The following is an 18,268-nucleotide window of genomic DNA, read 5'->3' as shown; positions in this document are numbered from 1 at the left end:
CCCATTTGGTATGTTAACTTTTCATTTTGTTGATTGTTTATTTTGTTGCACAGAAGCTTTTAAGTTTGATTTATTCTCAGTTGTTGATTTCTGCTTTTGTTGTTTGTGCTTTTAGTGTCATATCCAAAAAAAAAAAAAAGTCACATCATCAAAACCAATGTGGAGGAGTTTCTTACATTTTCTTTTAGGACTTTTATGGTATCAAGTCTTAGGTTCAAGTCTTTGATCCATGCTGAGTTAATTATTCTGAGTTGTTTTATATAGGGGTCCAATTTTATTTTTGCTTACATTTATCCAGGTTTTCCAACACCATCTATGGAAGACACTATTATTTCCCCATGGTTGTTCTTGGTTACCTTGTCAAAAATTAGTTAGTAGTGTTCAATGTAGAGACTTTTCACCAACTTTACTAAATTTATTCCTAAGTATCATATTATTTTTGATGCTATTGTAAATTAGATAGTTTATTTTTTCAGATGTTTTACTACTTGTGTGTAGAAATACAACTGATGATGTATGTTGATTTTATATACTGCAATTTTACCTACTTTGTTGATTAGTTACAAAATTTTGGGACTCCTTTGGATTTTTTGTATACAAAATCATACCATCTTCAATGAGAATTCTCTTCCTTTCTGATTTGGGTGCCTTTCTTTGTCTTTCCTGATTTCCCCAGCTAATACTTCCAGTACTATATTGAATAAGAGTGATTCAGTGGACATCACTGTCTTGTTCTTGTTCTTGGCAAAATAGCTTTTACCTTATTACCATCAAGTATGATGTTAGCTGTGGGCTTGTTATGTATGGCCTTAATTATGTGGAGGTATGTTCCCCCTATACTCAATCTGTTCAGAGTTTTTAATCATAAAAGAATTGCATTTTGTCCAGTGCTTTTTCAGCATCTACTGAAATGATGATGTGATTTTTATTTTTACTCTATTAATATGGTGTATCCCACATATTTGTTTGTGTACCATTGAACTATTCTTATATCCCAGTGATAAATCCCATTTGGTCCCAGTGGATAATCCCTTTCAGGTATTGTTGAATTTGATTTGCTCATATTTTGTTCAGAATTTTTGCATCTATATTAATCAGTTTTATTGGCCTCCAGTTTTCTTTTCTTGTAGAGTCTTTATCTGGCTTTGGTGTCCCGGAAATCCTCCTCTCATAGAACAAGTTTGGAAGTATTCCTTAGTCTTTCATTTTTTGGAAGAGTTTGAGAATTACTGGTGTTAATTCTTCATAGGTTTGGTAGAATTCACCAATAAATTCATCTAGTCCTTGAGTTTTCTGTGTTGGGAGCTTTTTTGATTACTGATTCAATCCCTTATCATTGGTCTGTCTAGATTTTCTTTTTTTTTTTAACATCTTTACTGGAGTATAATAGCTTTACATTGTTATTCAGATTTTCTATTTCTTCCTGATTCAGTCTTTGTAGGTAGTGAGTTTCTAGGAAGTATCAGTTTCTTCCTGAGTATCTAATTTGTTGGCATACAATTGTTCATAGTAGTCTCTTATCCTATGTATTTCTGTAGTATGAGTTGTAATGTCTCCTCTCTCATTTCTAATTTTGAGTCTTCTATTTTCCTAGTCTAGCTAAAAGTTTGAAAATTTTATATTTTTGAAAATCCAGCCTTTAGTTTATTGATCCTTTCTTGTATATGTTTTATTTATTTATTTCCACTCTAGTCTTTATGATATCCTAACCTCTGCCAACTTTGGAATAAATTTCTTTTTCTACTTCCTTGAGGTGTAGAGTTAGATTGAGAGCTTTCTAATTTCTTGTCGTATGCATTCATCACTATAAACTTTCCTCTTTGAACTTCTTTTGCAGCATCCAATAGGTTTTGGTATGTTGTGTTTCCATTTTCATTGGTTTTGAGATTTTTTAAAAAAAAATTCTCTTTGGCTTTCCTTTTTGACCCACTGAAGTGTACTGTTTAGTTTCCACATATTTTTAGATTTTCCATTTATGCTGTTGTTGATTTCTAGTTTTATATAATTGTGTTCAAATATTTGGTATAATTTTGATCTTCTTAAATTTGCTAAGACATGTTTGTGTCCTATCATATCATCTTTCCTGGAGTATGTTTCATGTGCACCTGAGAACAAGTTGTTGGATAGAATGTTCTATATATGCCTGTTAAGTCCATTTGATGTAAGGTATAGACCAGTGTTTTCTTGTTGATTTACTCTACGGATGATCTATCCATTGCTGAGAAAGGAGTATTGAAGTCCCCTACTATTACTGTATTGTCTATTTCTTTCTTCAGATCTGTGTTTGCTTAATATATTTAGGTGCTTTGATGTTGGGTGTGTATATATTTACAATTGTTATATCTTCTTGATGTATCTACCCTTGTGTCATTATATAATGACCTGCCTTGTGTCTTATTATGGTTTTTGGCTTAAAGTCTGTTTTGTCTGATATAAGTATGGCTACCTCCACATTATTTGGCTTCCACTTGCATGGAATATAATCATCCATCTCTTTACCTTGACCCTAAGTGTGTCTTTAAAGCTTAGGGGACTTCCCCTGGAAATGAGGGGATTTCCCTGGCGGTGAAGTGGTTAAGAATCCGTCTGCCAATGCAGGGGACATGGGTTTGAGCCCTGGTCCAGGAAGATCCCACATGCCGCAGAGCAACTAAGCCCATACGCCACAACTATTAAAGCCCTAGAGCCCGTGCTCCACAACAAGAGAAGCCACTGCAATGAGAAGCCCGCACACTGCAATGAAGAGTAGCCCCCACTCACCACAACTAGAGAAAGCCACGCAGCAACGAAGACCCAACGCAGCCAAAAAATAAACAAATAATTTTTTAAAAAAAAGTTGAAATGAGTGTCTTATATGCAAAATATAATTGGGCCTTATATTTTTTTATCCAGCCAGCCACTCTATGGCTTTGATTTGTGAATTCAATCCATTTACATTTAAAGTGATATTTGATATGTAAGGACTTATTACTGCCATCTTATTAATTACTTTCTGATTGTTTTGTAACTCCATTGTTTCTTTTTCCCCTCTGTGTCTATCTACTTTTGTGAGTTGGTGGTTTACCGTGTCAGTATGCTGTGTTTAATTTTTTAATGTTTGTGATTCTACTAAAGATCTTTGCTCTGTAGTTACCATGAGGCATACATAAAACATCTCATAGTTAAAACAGTACATTTTATGCTAATAGCAACTTATCTTTGTATGCCTATAAGTGTTTCATTCTTTTATTCTTCTCCTTTCATATTTTTATGTCATGAGGTACTTCATTTTATCTGCATATTTGTTAAAACACTATCATAGCTATAAATTTTTCTATTAATTTTTTCATTTCATTCATTTCAGCTCCAGATTTTTTTTTGGTTTTTTTTTTTTTACAATTTTTGTCTGTTGTATTTTTCTTTTCTTCATGTTTTTTCTGATTCCATTGAATTGTCTTTCTGTCTTTCCTTGTAGCTCACTGAGCTTTCTTATAGTAGTGTTTTTTCATTATTTATTAGGTAGATTGTAGATTTCTAAGTCTTTGGGATTGTTAAATGAAAGACAGGCAATCCTTTAATGTCATTAGATTACTTTGATTTTTAAAAAATATTCTTGGGGTTTTCTGCTGCTGTTTTCACTTCTGAAGTAGTAGCCACCTCCTCCAGCATTTACTAATTGTCTTCAGGAGAGAAACACCTTCTGTCAGCCCTCTAGAGATTCTGAAGCTTTCTCAGACCTTTATGGATAAACCTGTTTCACGGTTCCTATCACATCTTTGGCAGAATTCTTGAGCTTATATGCTGTCTTTTGATCTTGCAACACAATAGGCTGGGTACTGACAGCCCCTCTTTTCTTCTCCTAAGGGTGGTGCTAATGCAGAAATTTATGGTCTGTCTCTGGCCTGCAGTTGTGAGCCGTCTACCTGTGTGTGTTCTCAAGCTGTGTGCCAAATCTTTCCCTCAGTGGCTTGGTTGGGAGCACACATGATGAACTGACCACGGTGTGAGGATTTGTGTTGGTACAATTTACAGAGGACCAAGGGTGCCCATTGGCCATTTGGGAGGATCTATGGGTGAGGCCTCCCTGTTGGCTCATGGATGGGCTTCTTGATGGAGTCTGTAATACAGCTAGTAGACTCTGCAGCACATTAATGCCTTACCAGAATCCTATCTGCTACGTCTTCCCCATCCCCAGTCATGCAGCTCATGATTCAGCACTCTGGAAGGGGCCAGAAAATAACAGGCCTTTTTGGCAGCATCCCACACAGTTGGAGAAGATTCATGCTCACTCACATGCTTTCACTTGCCCCTGCAGGGGAAATCATGGGCCAGGAAGATCTCTCTTGGCCCTAAATTGTGCAATCTTGGTGGGGGTGTGATGTTGGTAAAGTGAAACTATTCCCTTTACTTTGTCCAATGTATCCAAACTCATATATATATATATATATATATATATATATATATTTTTTTTTTTTTTTTTTTTTCCCCCTCCAACATTGTGCTAGCACTTCTCTACTAGAAACCTGGATATCCTCAAAGCCTCTTTTATTCATGAGTGATGGATTAAAATAGTATTTTCCAGGTGCCCCTGGGCTTTATCCAAGAGAAGCCAGTTAACAGATGACTGCCAAGTCCAGAGCTACGACTGAGGTCTCTATGCCTATTACCCTGTGCACAGATGGGTGAGATTCCTCCTGGTCCCCTTGATGTATGGTGCTGTATACTACACCTCCCACAAAGACACTTGTCTGTGAATGAAGCCAAGTTGTTGTTGAAGGGGGACATGAAGCACATGTTCTTCAAACTTAATGCTGATGGAACTCCTCCCTGAAATATATTCAAGTCAAATTGAGTAACTCAACCTGAGCTTCCTTTACTTTGCTTTTATCTTTTCTTTGGTCTTGAGACCTCAATCAGGAGGCCGTCTGGAGTCTTCCTCACTAAGGGAAGAAATCCTACAGAGAGAGAGAGAGAGAGAGAAGCTTCCCTGAGACAGACTCTCACATGGAAAAATGATTAGACTCTTTGCCCTTCCTAATACAATCCCATTCTCTAAAAAAACCACCCACACTTTCTTGACCCAGGTCAGAGTTTCTTCCCATGTTGGATAAAGACCAGAACAAGTCAGGGAACTGTTTCCCTTGCTCTTCACCTATAGGAATTCTCAGACTTTGCCTCACATCATTATTACTTGGAAAACATTAAAAAATTCCCATGCCCAGGACTGAAAATGATTCAGTAAAATAGTATTTCTGGGCATCAGTATTTTTAAAAGATCACCATGTTATTCAAATTTGCTGTCAAAGTGCTAATAAGTATACTTTCCCTACTTAGTAAAAATTGTGCATGTGAGTCACCTGAAAATATTGTTAAAATGCAGTTTTTGTTCCAGGAGACGTGAGTTGTGCCTAAGAGTTTGAATCTGACACAATTTAGGGACATAGACTACACTGAGGCTACTAACATCCTCTTTTACACTCAAGTAAATAAAACTTGGTGACAAAACAAAACCAAAAAACCATACAAGAGATGGCTGGAAGTGAAAGTATCTGTACAATATGTAACATTGAGAGGATCTCATTATCATGAAGAAACTAACCAAATACCATTTCTAGTGAATTTTAATAACCAAAATTTATAAGATGAAGACAATATCCTCTATTATGGTTTTCGGTAGAACTCTCTCTCAGAGACAAAAATTCTAGGTTCAGGAAAGGCTCAGCTTAAAAAACACAGAAATTTTCATCCCCATAGGTGTCTATTTTATCCTGTTTCCCAAATTCCAGTCACTTGCACACTGAAGACAAGTAAATGTTAATTAATTAATAGCTTCCTACTGACATTATAACTTAATATTTTCCTATGTGTTGACTCGGTTTCTTATTAATTTACCAATATTTTCCTTTATTTTTCTTTCAGTTCTATTGAGATATTATTGACATACAGTACTGTAGAAATGGTGGGTGTACAGCATAATGACATATGTTGTAAAAGGATCAGCAAACAATTTTAAAAAAATTACTAAAAACTTCATATGACAGTTTGGTAGCCTCCATTTAAAACATAAGTTAAATTTACACAATTCATAACATTACATGAGATGGGCTGTGCATTTCTCAATATTATCTGGTGTTCTGAAATTTGTACGTAAACCACAGCTGGGGAAGTGCTAATTCATGAGACAAATTCTGCTCCTTTCTTCTTTCTTTTACTCCAGTAGTCGCCTCTGAGCCCTGTTAGCCTGGAGGCTGAATCTTCCGTGCCTTGGGGCAGGGCGGGTCACTCCCTTCAGAGGAGACCAGAAGGTCCTCCTGGAGAACGTGGACTGGGACATAGGTCAGTATCACCCAGGCTCCCCTAAGAGGTGAAACATCTGACTTGTAGGAGAAGGCTTCTTAGGAGGATGAAATGAAAGGTGTTCTGAACCTGGAGCCCTCCCCGCATCCCTTGTCCCATCATGAAGACAATTCTGAGGGGTTGGTCTGGAACATGCGTAGATGGTGGAGGTTGGGGGACAGTGCAGGCCTGGATTGGGCTCAGGTGAGGTGAGTTGGGTAGAGGCTGGGAGTCAATGCTTAGCGTTGGGGCAGGTGTCCTTATGGTCATTTGGTGTGCCTGTGTGAATCCAAGTCCAGTTGTACTGGGAAGAGGATAAAGGCTGTGGATAATTCCACAGATCAGATCTCAGTATCCTCAGAGGATAAAAGGGACCTGAGTCTTACATTTTTGTGAGGAGGGGGTAGGTAGGAGGGGAAGATCTAGCAAAACAGGATGGAGACCCAGGCAGATCTCTTGCCTGCTGCCTGAGTTTGGAGTCCTGATGACATTTATGTTTGACATTCTCTGGTCTGCACATTGAGTCTACACTTCAGTGCTCTGTGGTTGGTGACATGGTCCAGACCAGATGTCTTGGTGGCAAGCTGGGGAACATCATAGGAGAAGCTCCCAGGCCTGTTGTCTGTCAGCTTGGCAATGACGTTTGAGGATTGACCAATGTGCTTCACTGTAGGTTGTGAGGTTTAACGATATCCTCATCCTGTCCTTTAACTGGTCCACAAGTTGAGAGCAAAGAGCTCAGTACAGAGCTCTTGATGTAAGGCTGTGCATGGCAGATGGCCCTCATATCAAGTGTCTTGAGTGATGGATGACCTGTGACAACAAGTTCCTTGACAAATTTTTTAGTGACTGTGTGCACAGTAATTGGCTTGGAAGGATGTGGGAGAAGACACCACAACTATAAAGTATATTTGAAGTGCCTCTCAATCAAGAGAAAAAATAGAAGCAAACAAATAAAAATATTTGGAACCTATGGAATTAAATTTCACAGTAAAAGAAATAAAAACGATCATTTTACATATGAAGAGGACACAACCTCAATGATGGTCAGGGAAAAATACATTACAATGCCAATGTTGTAAAAATTTTTTCCTCCCCATTATATTGAAAACTTAAAGTGCCTTTGTAACGTCTCTTGTCAACATCAGTGGAAACAAGCCCCTTGATATACTCTTGCAGGTGGTATACATGACTAATGTCCTTTTTAAGTCAGTTTGTCCCCTCTTTTGCTTCCTCAGGTTCTTGGTTTTAGGGGTGCTGTGGGGCTGAAGTTTGTGTGATGACCTTGATATTTCTTGTGTCCTTGGACCTCTGGTAGTCTCCTTCAGGCATTGATCACTTGATTTCCTGAAGTAGAAGAAAAAAGGCAAAAAAATCATATAGAGATTGAATCAAGATGGCGGAATAGAAGGACACGGTGTTCATCTCCTCCCATGAATATGTCAGAAAAAAATCTACATGTGGAACAGTCCTCACAGAGTACCTACCAAACGCTAGCAGAAGATCTCAGACACGCAGAAGTGCAAGAAAGGTCTCCATGTAATGAGATAGGATGAAAGAAGAAAACCTGCACCCTTGGGAGGAAGCTGTGAAAGAGGAAAGGTTACCTCACCCTGGGAAGCCCCTTCACCAGTGAGGAGATCAGCTGGGGCAGAAAAGGAGCTTCAGAGGGTTGGAGGAGAGCCCAGCAGCAAGTTTGCAGCAGACAAAACAGAGACCTGCACAGAGGATCTGTGCTACCTTGTGCAGTCCCCAGCCCAAGAAGTGTGCCTACTGGTATGTGGGGTGGGGCTGGGTGTTAAAACTGGGGCTTCAGAGGAAAAACCAGGGGAGAGGACTGGGGTTGGCTGCATGGAGACAGCCTGAAGGGGCTGGAGCATGGTACCGGCCCAACCTGGGTGTATGCAGAAGAAGCACAGGCCGGCCATAGAAGCAAAGCACCATTGTTGAGGGGCAGGTGAAGAGAGGGGCAGAGCTGCCATAGCAGCCTCCTTCTTGGTGCACCTCTATGAGCTCTGGGAACTCACAAGCAACTCTTACGAAAGTGGCTATTGAGGGAACATATCTCAACATACTAAAAGCTGTTTCTGACAAACCTACAGCCTATATGATACATAATGGTGAAAAGCACTTAGCCTCTGGAACACAGACAAGGATGCCCACTCTCACCACTTTAAGTCAACATAATATTGGAAGTATATCCATACCAATCAGATAAGAAAGAGAAAGAAAATGTATGCAAATTGGGAGGGAAGAGGTAAAATTGTCATTATATGCAGATGACATGATACTATATATAGAAAAGACTCCACACGAGCTACTAGAACTGATAAACAGATTCAGCAAGGTAGCAGGATACAAGATTAATGTACAGAAATCAGTTGCATGTGTTTACATTAAAAATGAAATATCAGAAAGGAAATGGAAAAAAAATCCCTTTTAAAATTGCATCCAAAAAACTAAAATACTTAGGAATAAACCTGACAAAGATAGTGAAAGACTTGTATGCTGAGAACTATAAAACATTAATAAAGGAAAGTGAAGATGACTCAAAGAAATGGAAAGATATCCCATTGGACTGGAATTATTAATATTGATAAAATGGCCATAGTACCCAAAGCAATCTACAGATTTAATGCCAACCCTATCAAATCACCCATGACATTTTCCACAGAACTAGAATAATTTTAAAATTTATATGGAACTACAAATGACCCAGAATTGCGAAAGCAATCCTGAGGAAAAAGAACAAAGCAGGAGGCATAACCCTTCCAGACCTCAGACAATACTACAAAAGCTACAGTAATCAAAACAGCATGGCATTGGCACAGAAACAGACATATGAATCAATGAAACAGAACCCAGAAATAAACCCACACACCAATGGTCAATTAATCTTCAACAAAGGAGGCAAGAATATACAATGGAGAAAAGACAGTCTCTTCAGTAAGTGGTGTTGGGAATGTTGAACAGCTGCATGTAAATCATTGAAGTTAGAACACATCCTCACACCATGCACAAAAATAAACTCAAAAGGGCTTAAAGACTTAAATATAACACATAACACCATAAAACTTGTAGAAGAGAACATAGGCAAAACATTCTCTGACATAAATCGTACCAACATTTTCTTATGTCAGTCTCCCAAGGCAATAGAAATAAAAGCAAAAGTAAACAAATGGGGCCTATTCAAACTTACAAGTTTTTGCACAGCAAAGGAAACCGTAAAAAAAAAAGAAAAGACAACCTACTGAATGGGAGAAACTATTTGCTGATGATGCAACCAACAAGGGCTTGATTTCCAAAATATACAAACAGCTCATACAACTCAATCACACACAAAAAAAAATAATTTAAAAAATGGGCAGAAGACCTAAATAAACATTTCTCCAAAGAAGACATACAGATGGCCAAAAGGCAAAGTGGAAAGATGCTCACCATCACTAATTATTAGATAAATGCAAATCAAAACTGCAATGAGGTATCACCTTAAACTGGTCAGAATGGCCATCATTAAAAAAGTCTACAAATAATAAATGCTGGAGAGGGTGTGGAGAAAAGGGAACCCTTCTACAGTTGGTGGGAATGTAAATTGGTGCAGCCACTATGGAAAACAGTATAGAGGTTCCTCAAAAAACTAAAAGTATAGTTGCCATATGATCCAGCCATCCCTCTCCTGGGCATATATCTGGAGAAAACTATAATTCGAAAAGATGGATCTCCTGGGTGGAGGGCTAGATAGTCTGGTGGGACAATCCTTCATCCATCATAAGTGCCTGCAACCTCTGCTCCTTCACCTACTCCTGCTGTGGTCAGCAGTGGTCTGAATGACCTATTTGACCTCTCCATGAGGATAGGCATGGTGCCTGGTGGATATTTGGCTTCAAAGGCTGTCTGGCTGCCTGCAGTAAAGGCTAAAGGAGATTTCGGGAATATTTACTCACCGCCAAGGGCACATCTATATGGAAATGACCTTCACCAACAAAGTTCTGCAGCACATGACAGACTTTGCAATTCAGTTTAACAATAATAGGTTTGGTGTCATCCCCAGCACTCCTCTGGCCATTCCTACACCACTGATGCCAAACCAGAACGTTGATGGCTCCCTGCCTCTCAGCATCTTGGGCCCATTCATGAAGATAGAACCTCTGAACAACCTGCAGGTGGCTGTGAAAAACACCACTGTTGTCTTCTACTTCAGCTGCCTCATCCCACTCAACGTGCTTTTTTGTAGAAGACAGCAAAATGGAGTACCAGGTCTTCCTTGCAACATGGAAGGATATTCCCAATGAAAATGAACTTCAGTTTCAGATTAAGGGATGTCATTTAAATTCTGACACTGTTTTCAGCAAGTTGCAAAACAACAATGTTGATACTATTGCCAAGACGAATGTGGAAGAGCAGGACATTCTGTGTCGATCCCTGAAGCTCACTAATGGCATTTGGATTTTGGCCAAGCTCTGTAGACCAGCCAGGAAACCCCAGTTACATGCTGTCACTAAGTGCAGAGCTCCTGACGTCTCCCAGTACATCTTTCAGGTCTACAACAGCGTTTTGAAAAACTAATAGACTGGTCCGGTGCCCTCCAGCTACCATCATTGGTGCAAGCCAAGAACTCTTAACTGGAAGAAATTGTATTGTCATGTACAATCTGAAGCCAAAAATACTGAGGTCACCCACCAAGGTAGTGACTAGTCTAACCTGTACTAACATTAGGGCACAACCTGTTGGATAGTTTTAGCTTCTTGTGAACATTTGTAACCACTGCTTCAATCACTTCCCACCTCTTGCCACCTGCTGCTATATGTCCTTACTTGTGGGCTTCTCCATCCTGTGCCAGTGGCTGGCATTTTTGACTGTCATTTGATATTTTGTAATCAAGAGCTCACTTCAAAGGCAGAAAAAGACAAATATTAAAGCAAAGCAAAGTGTCATTGAAAATAAAATCAGGTTATTTGTTGTTTTTTTCCTACTCAGTTGTTTGAGCATATTATATATTTTATATATTAGATATGTTTTTCAAATGTTTCTTCCCATTTTGTAGGTACACTCTTCTCTCTGTAAATTGTTTCCTTTGCTGTTCAAACCTTTATAGTTTTTTTAAAAATAATTTCCCTGGAAATTATGCAATCTTTTTTTTTAAAATTAATTTATTTTATTTTATTTATTTTTGGCTGCATTGGGTCTTCGTTGCTGGGCATGGGCTTTCTCTAGTTGCGGCGAGCAGGGGCTTCTCACTGCAGTGGCTTCTCTTGTTGCAGAGCACCGGCTCCAGGCACACGGGCTTCAGTAGCTGCGGTGTGTGGGCTCAGTAGTTGTGGCTCGCGGGCTCTAGAGCGCAGGCTCAGTAGTTGTGGCGCACGGGCTTAGTTGCTCTGTAGCATGTAGGATCTTCCCAGCCCAGTGCTCGAACCTGTGTCCTCTGCATTGGCAGGCGGATTTTTTTTTAACATCTTTATTGGAGTATAATTGCTTTACAGTGGTGTGTTAGTTTCTGCTTTATAACAAAGTGAATCAGCTATATATATATCTCCCCATATCCCCTCCCTCTTGTGTCTCCCTCCCACCCTCCCTATCCCACCCCTCTAGGTGGACACAAAGCACCGAGCTGATCTCCCTGTGCTATGCAGCTGCTTCCCACTAGCTATCTATTTTATATTTGGTAGTGTATATATAAGTCCATGCCACTCTCTCACTTCGTCCCAGCTTACCCTTCCCCCTCCCCATGTCCTCAAGTCCATTCTCTACGTCTGCATCTTTACTCCTGTCCTGCCCCTATTGTTCTTCAGAACCTTTTTTTTGTTTTTTTAGTTTCCATATATATATGTTAGCATACGGTATTTGTTTTTCTCTTTCTGACTTACTTCACTCTGTATGACAGACTCTAGGTCCATCCACCTCACTGCAAATAATTCAATTTCCTTTCTTTTTATGGCTGAGTAATATTCCATTGTATATATGTTCACATCTTCATCCAGTCATCTGTCGGTGGACACTTAGGTTGCTTCTATGTGGCAGGCGGATTCTTAACCACTGAGCCACCAGGGAAGTCCAAACCTTTATAGCAATCTATTTTTCAATTTTTTTTGTTTTTGTTTTTGTTGCCTGTGTTTTGGGGATCATATCCAAAAATACATTGCCCATACATACCACTGTAAAGAAGTTTTTTTCCCCCTATATCTTCCTCTATTAATTTTACAGTTTCAGATCTTATATTTAATTCTCTAAACCACTTTGAATTAATTTTTGTATATAGTGTGAGATGTGGATCTAATTTCATCCCTATGCTTGTGAATATTCAGTTTCCCACTAAATTACTGAAGAGAGGATCATTTCCTAATTGTATATTCCCAGCACTTTTGTCAAAGATCAATGGATTGGAAATATGTGGATTTATTTCTGAGGTCTGTATTTCATTCTGTTGTTCTATATGTCTGTTTCTATACTACTACCATACTGCTTTGATTACTATGCTTTGAGGTATGGTTTGAAATTATGAAACATGATGCCTTCAGCTTTGCTCTTTGTGCTCAAGATTGCTTTGGATATTTTGGGTCTTTTAAGGTTCCATATGAATTTTGAGATTTCTTTTTCTATTTTCTGGGGAAAATGTCTTCAGAATTTTGACATGAATTGCATTAACTCTGTAGATTGCTTTGGACAGTATGGACATTTTAACAGTATTAATTTATTCAATCCATTAACATGGGTGATCTTTCCATTTTTTTACGTCTTCAAATTCTTTCATCAATATTTTATAGTTTTCAGTGTATGGGTCTTTCACATTCTTGGTTAAATTTATTCATAAGTATTTTATTCTTTTGGGTGCTACTGTAAATGGGACTTGTTTAACCTTTTCTGATAGTTTCTGTTGTTAGTGTATAGAGCCACAAATGATTTTTGTATGTTGATTTTGTATCCTGCAGCTTTATTTATTTATTAGTTTGAACAGTTTTTTGGAGGTGGCATGTTTAGGGTTTTATAGATATAAAATCATGTCATCTGCAAACAGAGAAAATTTAGCTTTAATTTTATGATTAGGATTTACTTTCTTTACTTTTCTTGCCTACTTGTTCTGGTTAGGAATTCCAGTACTATGTTGAATAGAAGAGGCAAGAATAGGTAACCACGTCTTGGTCCAAAACTTAGAAGAAATGCTTTCATGATTCATAATTCAATATACTGTTAGTTTTGGCTTGTCATATGACTTTTAATGTGTTGAGGTATATTCCTTCTATAACTAATTTCTTGACAGTAATTTTCATGAAATGAAGTTGGATTTTGTCAAATAATTTTTCTGTATCTATTAATATGACCATATTTTCCCTTTATTCTCTTAATGTGATGTGACACATTTATTGATTTGCATATATTGAACCATCCTACATCCAGGCATAAATCCCACTTGATCATGGTGAATGATCCTTTTAATGTGCTGTTGAACTTAAGTTTGCCAGTGTTTTGAGTATATTTCATCTATGTTTTTCAGGGATATTGATCTGTACTTTTCTCCTAGTGCCCTCATCTGGTTTTGATATTGGAGTAATGCCCCATAAGATGGTTTGAAAGTGTTCCCTTCTCTTTAACTTTTTGGAAGTATTTAAGAAGTCTTAGCTTTAATTTCTCTTTAAATATTTGGCATAATTCACCAGTAAAACCACCTGGTCCTGGGATTTTATTTACTGAGAGGTTTTTCAGTACTGTTTCATTCTCTTTACTCATTACTGGTCTGTTCAGATGTTCTATTTCTTAACTACTTAGTCTTGATAGGTTGTATGTTTCTAGGAGTTTGTCCATTTTTTTCTATGTAATTCAAGTTGTTTGCATAATACTTAGTAGTCTCTTATTGTCCTTTGTATTTCTATGGCATCAGTGTAATGGCTTTATATATATACATATATATATATATAAAATGTATGTATATATACTCGCTTTTTCTTAGTTATTCTAACAGTTTGTCAATTTTATCTTTTTCCAAAAAAACTCCTTAATATTATTATCTTTCTTCTATATATGTGGTCTTTATTACTTTTTTTTCTTTTTTTCTTTTTTTTTTTTGTTGTACGCGGGCCTCTCACTGTTGTGGCCTCTCCCGTTGCGGAGCACAAGCTCCGGACGTGCAGGCTCAGCAGCCATGGCTCACGGGCCCAGCTGCTCTGCGGCATGTGGGATCTTCCCAGACTGGGGCACGAACCCATGTCCCCTGCATCAGCAGGCAGACTCTCAACCACTGCGCCACCAGGGAAGCCCTTTATTACTTTTTAAAAAAATTTATTGGAGTATAGTTGATTTACAATGTTGTGTTAGTTTCATGTGTACAGTAAAGTGAATCAGTTATACACACACACATATATATATATATATATATATATATCTACTCTTTTACTCTTTTTAATATTCTTTTCCCATATAGGTCATTACAGAATAATGAGTAGAGATCCCTGTGCTATGCAGTAGGTCCTTCTATTACTTTTATAACTGCTGATCCTTATTTATTTCATTCTGCCAATATTGGGCTTAGTTTGTTCTTTTTATAGTTCCTTTTGTTGTAAAGTTAGGTTCTTTATTTGAGATTTTTTTTCAGAGACAAAAGATTTTATTACTTATGGCACCGCAAGCGTGAGTATAATATTGTATTGGGTCTCCCTCCCCCACCAGTTCCAACAGGGATGACACAGAGGGATCCAGTTGAGTGTTATGTGTACTCAGTTGTGTTACACTGATGAACTCCACTGAGTTTGAGGACTCCATTGCTTTTAAAGTGAGAGGTTAGCAAGCTTACTGCTTGTCTGAGGGAGACACATTACCTCACTCCTCAAGGCTGTTTGTTACAAACACACTCTCAAGAAATGGCTCAGTTAAAATGCTGTCAGGCATGCATTCCTTTTCTTTTTTTTTTTTAATTGAAGAATAGTTGACATACAGTAGTATGTTAGTTTCGGATGTACAACATAATGATTCAGCATTTAAGTTTATTACAAAATAATCACCATGATGAGTTTAGTAACCAACTGTCCCCATCCACAGTTATTGCAATATCATGAACCATATTCTTTATTCTGTATATTAAATTCTTGTCAATTTTTATTTTATAACTGGAATTTTGTACTTCTTATGCCCCTTCACCTGTCTTGTCCAACACCCACTCACCTCCCCTCTAGCAACCACCAATTTTTTAACTCTGTCTGTAAGACTGGTTATTGTAGCTTTGTAGTCAGGGAGCATGCTATCTCCAGCTTTGGTCTTTTTTCTCAGGATTGCTTTGACAATGTGGGTATTTTGTGGTTCTATATTTATTTTAGGCTTATCTGTTCTAGTTCTGTGAAAAATGTCATGGGTATTTTGATAGGGATTGCTTAAACTCTGTAGGTTGCTTTGAGTAATATGGCTATTTTAAAAAGATTAATTCTTCCAATCCAAGAGCATGGGCTATCTTTTCATTTATTTATGTCATCTTCAATTTCCTTCATCAATGTCTTATAATTTTCAGTATATAAATCTTTCACCTCCATGGTTAAATTTATTCCTAGGCATTTTATTATTTTTAATATAATCATAAATGTTTTTGCCTTAATTTCTCTGATAGTTTGTTATCAGTGCAGGGAAAAATAACGGATTTCTGTATATTAATTGTATATACTTCAAATTTACTGAATTTATTTATCCTAATTTGTTGGTGAAATCTTTAGGGTTTTCTTTACATATTATCAAGTCATCTGCAAACAGTGACAGTTTAATGGCCTTTACAAACTAGATCCCTTTTTTTTTTTTTTTTTTTTTTGCGGTACGCGGGCCTCTCACTGTTGTGGCCTCTCCCGCTGCGGAGCACAGGCTCCGGACTCGCAGGCTTAGCGGCCATGGCTCACAGGCCTAGCCGCTCCGCGGCATGTGGGATCTTCCCAGACCGGGGCACGAACCCCGTGTCCCCTGCATCGGCAGGCGGACTCTCAACCACTGCGCCACCAGGGAAACCCCCAATTTTAATTTTTATTTTTGTCTTCTTGCTGTGGCTAGGACTATTAATACTGTGTTGAATAAAAGTGGTGAGAGTAGGGATCCTTGTCATGCTCCTGTTCTTAGAGGAAATTCTCTCAGCTTTTAACCATTGAGTATGATGTTAGCTCTGTTTTTGTCATACATGCCCTTTATTATAGAAATGTATGTTGCCTTTATACCCACTTTGTTGAGAGTTTTTATCATAAATCAAAATTTGAATTTTGCCATCTGCTTTTGCTGGAGGTATGAAGATGGTGATATGATTTTATCCTTTGTTCTGCTACTCTGGTCTGTCACTTAAATGATTTGCATATATTGAATCATTCCTGCATTGGCAAGATAAATCCCATTAGATCATGGTGTATGGTTCTTTTAATATATTGTTGAATTCAGTTTACTAATATTTTGTTGAGGATTTTTGCATCTATGTTCGTCAGGGCTTTTCACCTGTAATTTACTTTTTTTGGTAGAGTCTTTATCTGATTTTCATCCATGGGTGATGCTGGCCTCAGAATAAGTTTGGAAACAATACTTCTTCAATTATGGGGGATAGTTTGAGAAGGATAGATGTCAACTTTCCTTTGAATGTTTGGTAGAATTTATGAGTGAAGCCACCTGGTCCTGCACTTCTGTTTATTGGGAGTTTTTTGATTACTGATTCAATTTCATTTCTAGTAATTGCTATGTTTAGATTTTTTATTTATTCCTGATTCAGTCTTGGAAGATTGATGTTTCTGGGAATTTATCCACTTCTTCTAGGTTGTCCAATTTATTGGTGTATAATTGTTTGTAGTAATCTCACGATACTTTGTATTTCTGTGGTGTCTCTTGTAACTTCATCTCTTTCATTGCTGATTTATTTGGACCCTCTCTCTTTAAAAATAAAATACTACTTTTGTCTTTAATTCTTTACAGAAGCTTAATAAGTGTTTGATCTACTACCCTTACTATATGTATACTTTTTCAGCGAGATTTTTACTTTTGTGTGTTTTCTTGTTACTAATTAGTGACACTTCTTTTAAGCTTAAGTAAATTCCTTCAACATTTCTTATAAGGCTGCTTTATTAGTGATGAACTCATTTAGCTTTTGCTAGTCTGGGAAACCTTTTTTTAAAAAAATATTTATTGAGCTTCCCTGGTGGCGCAGTGGTTGAGAGTCTGCCTGCCGATGCAGGGGACACGGGTTCGTGCCCCGGTCTGGGAGGATCCCACATGCCGCGGAGTGGCTGGGCCCGTGAGCCATGGCCGCTGAGCCTGTGCGTCTGGAGCCTGTGCTCCGCAGCGGGAGAGGCCACAACAGTGGGAGGCCCGCGTACGGCAAAAAAAAAAAAAAAAAAAAAATTATTTATGGCTGCCTTGGTTCTTCGTTGCTGTGCGCCGGCTTTCTCTAGTTGCAGCAAGTGTGGTTACTCTTCGTTGCGGTGCACGGGCTTCTCATTGCGCTGGCTTCTTTTGTTGTGGAGCACGGGTCCTAGGCGCATGGGCTTCAGTAGTTGTGGCACGCAGGCGTCAGTGGTTGTGGTGCACAGCCTCAGTAGTTGTGGCTCGTGAGCTCTAGAGCGCAGGCTCAGTAGTTGTGGCGCACTGGCTTAGTTGCTCCGTGGCATGTGGAATCTTCCAGGACCAGGGATCAAACCTGTGTCCCCTTCATTAGCAGGTGGATTCTTAACCACTGCGCCACCAGGGAAGTGCCAGGTATAGGAAACTCGTGATCTCTCCTTCAATTCTGAATTGTAATCTTGCTGGTAGAGTATTCTTTTTGTAGGCTTTTTTCCTTTTAGCCCATTGAATTTATCTTGTCATTCCTTCCTGGTCTGCAAAGTGTGCTGAAAAGTCAGCAGCTAGTCTTACAGGAATACCTTGCACATAACTAGTTGCTTTTATTTCACTGCTTCTATGATCTCTCTTTACCTTTAATTTCTAATACTTTAACTATAACGTGTCTTGATGTGGACCT

The 18,268-nt window shown here is 38.3% G+C and overlaps 1 long non-coding RNA gene and 1 pseudogene across 3 annotated transcripts in view; both read left to right on the top strand.

Annotated features, from left to right (window-relative positions):
* The window catches only part of LOC132519681 (uncharacterized), a 47,875-nt gene that overhangs the window by 16,793 nt on the left and 12,814 nt on the right, over nt 1–18,268 (top strand). The window lies entirely within an intron of this gene.
* On the top strand, nt 10,029–10,881 carry LOC132519196 (AP-2 complex subunit beta-like; annotated as a pseudogene).

The sequence above is a fragment of the Lagenorhynchus albirostris genome, chromosome 4 (genome assembly GCF_949774975.1).
Source record: "Lagenorhynchus albirostris chromosome 4, mLagAlb1.1, whole genome shotgun sequence".
Lineage (NCBI taxonomy): Eukaryota > Metazoa > Chordata > Mammalia > Artiodactyla > Delphinidae > Lagenorhynchus > Lagenorhynchus albirostris.
This window is presented reverse-complemented; position numbering and strand designations above follow the sequence as displayed.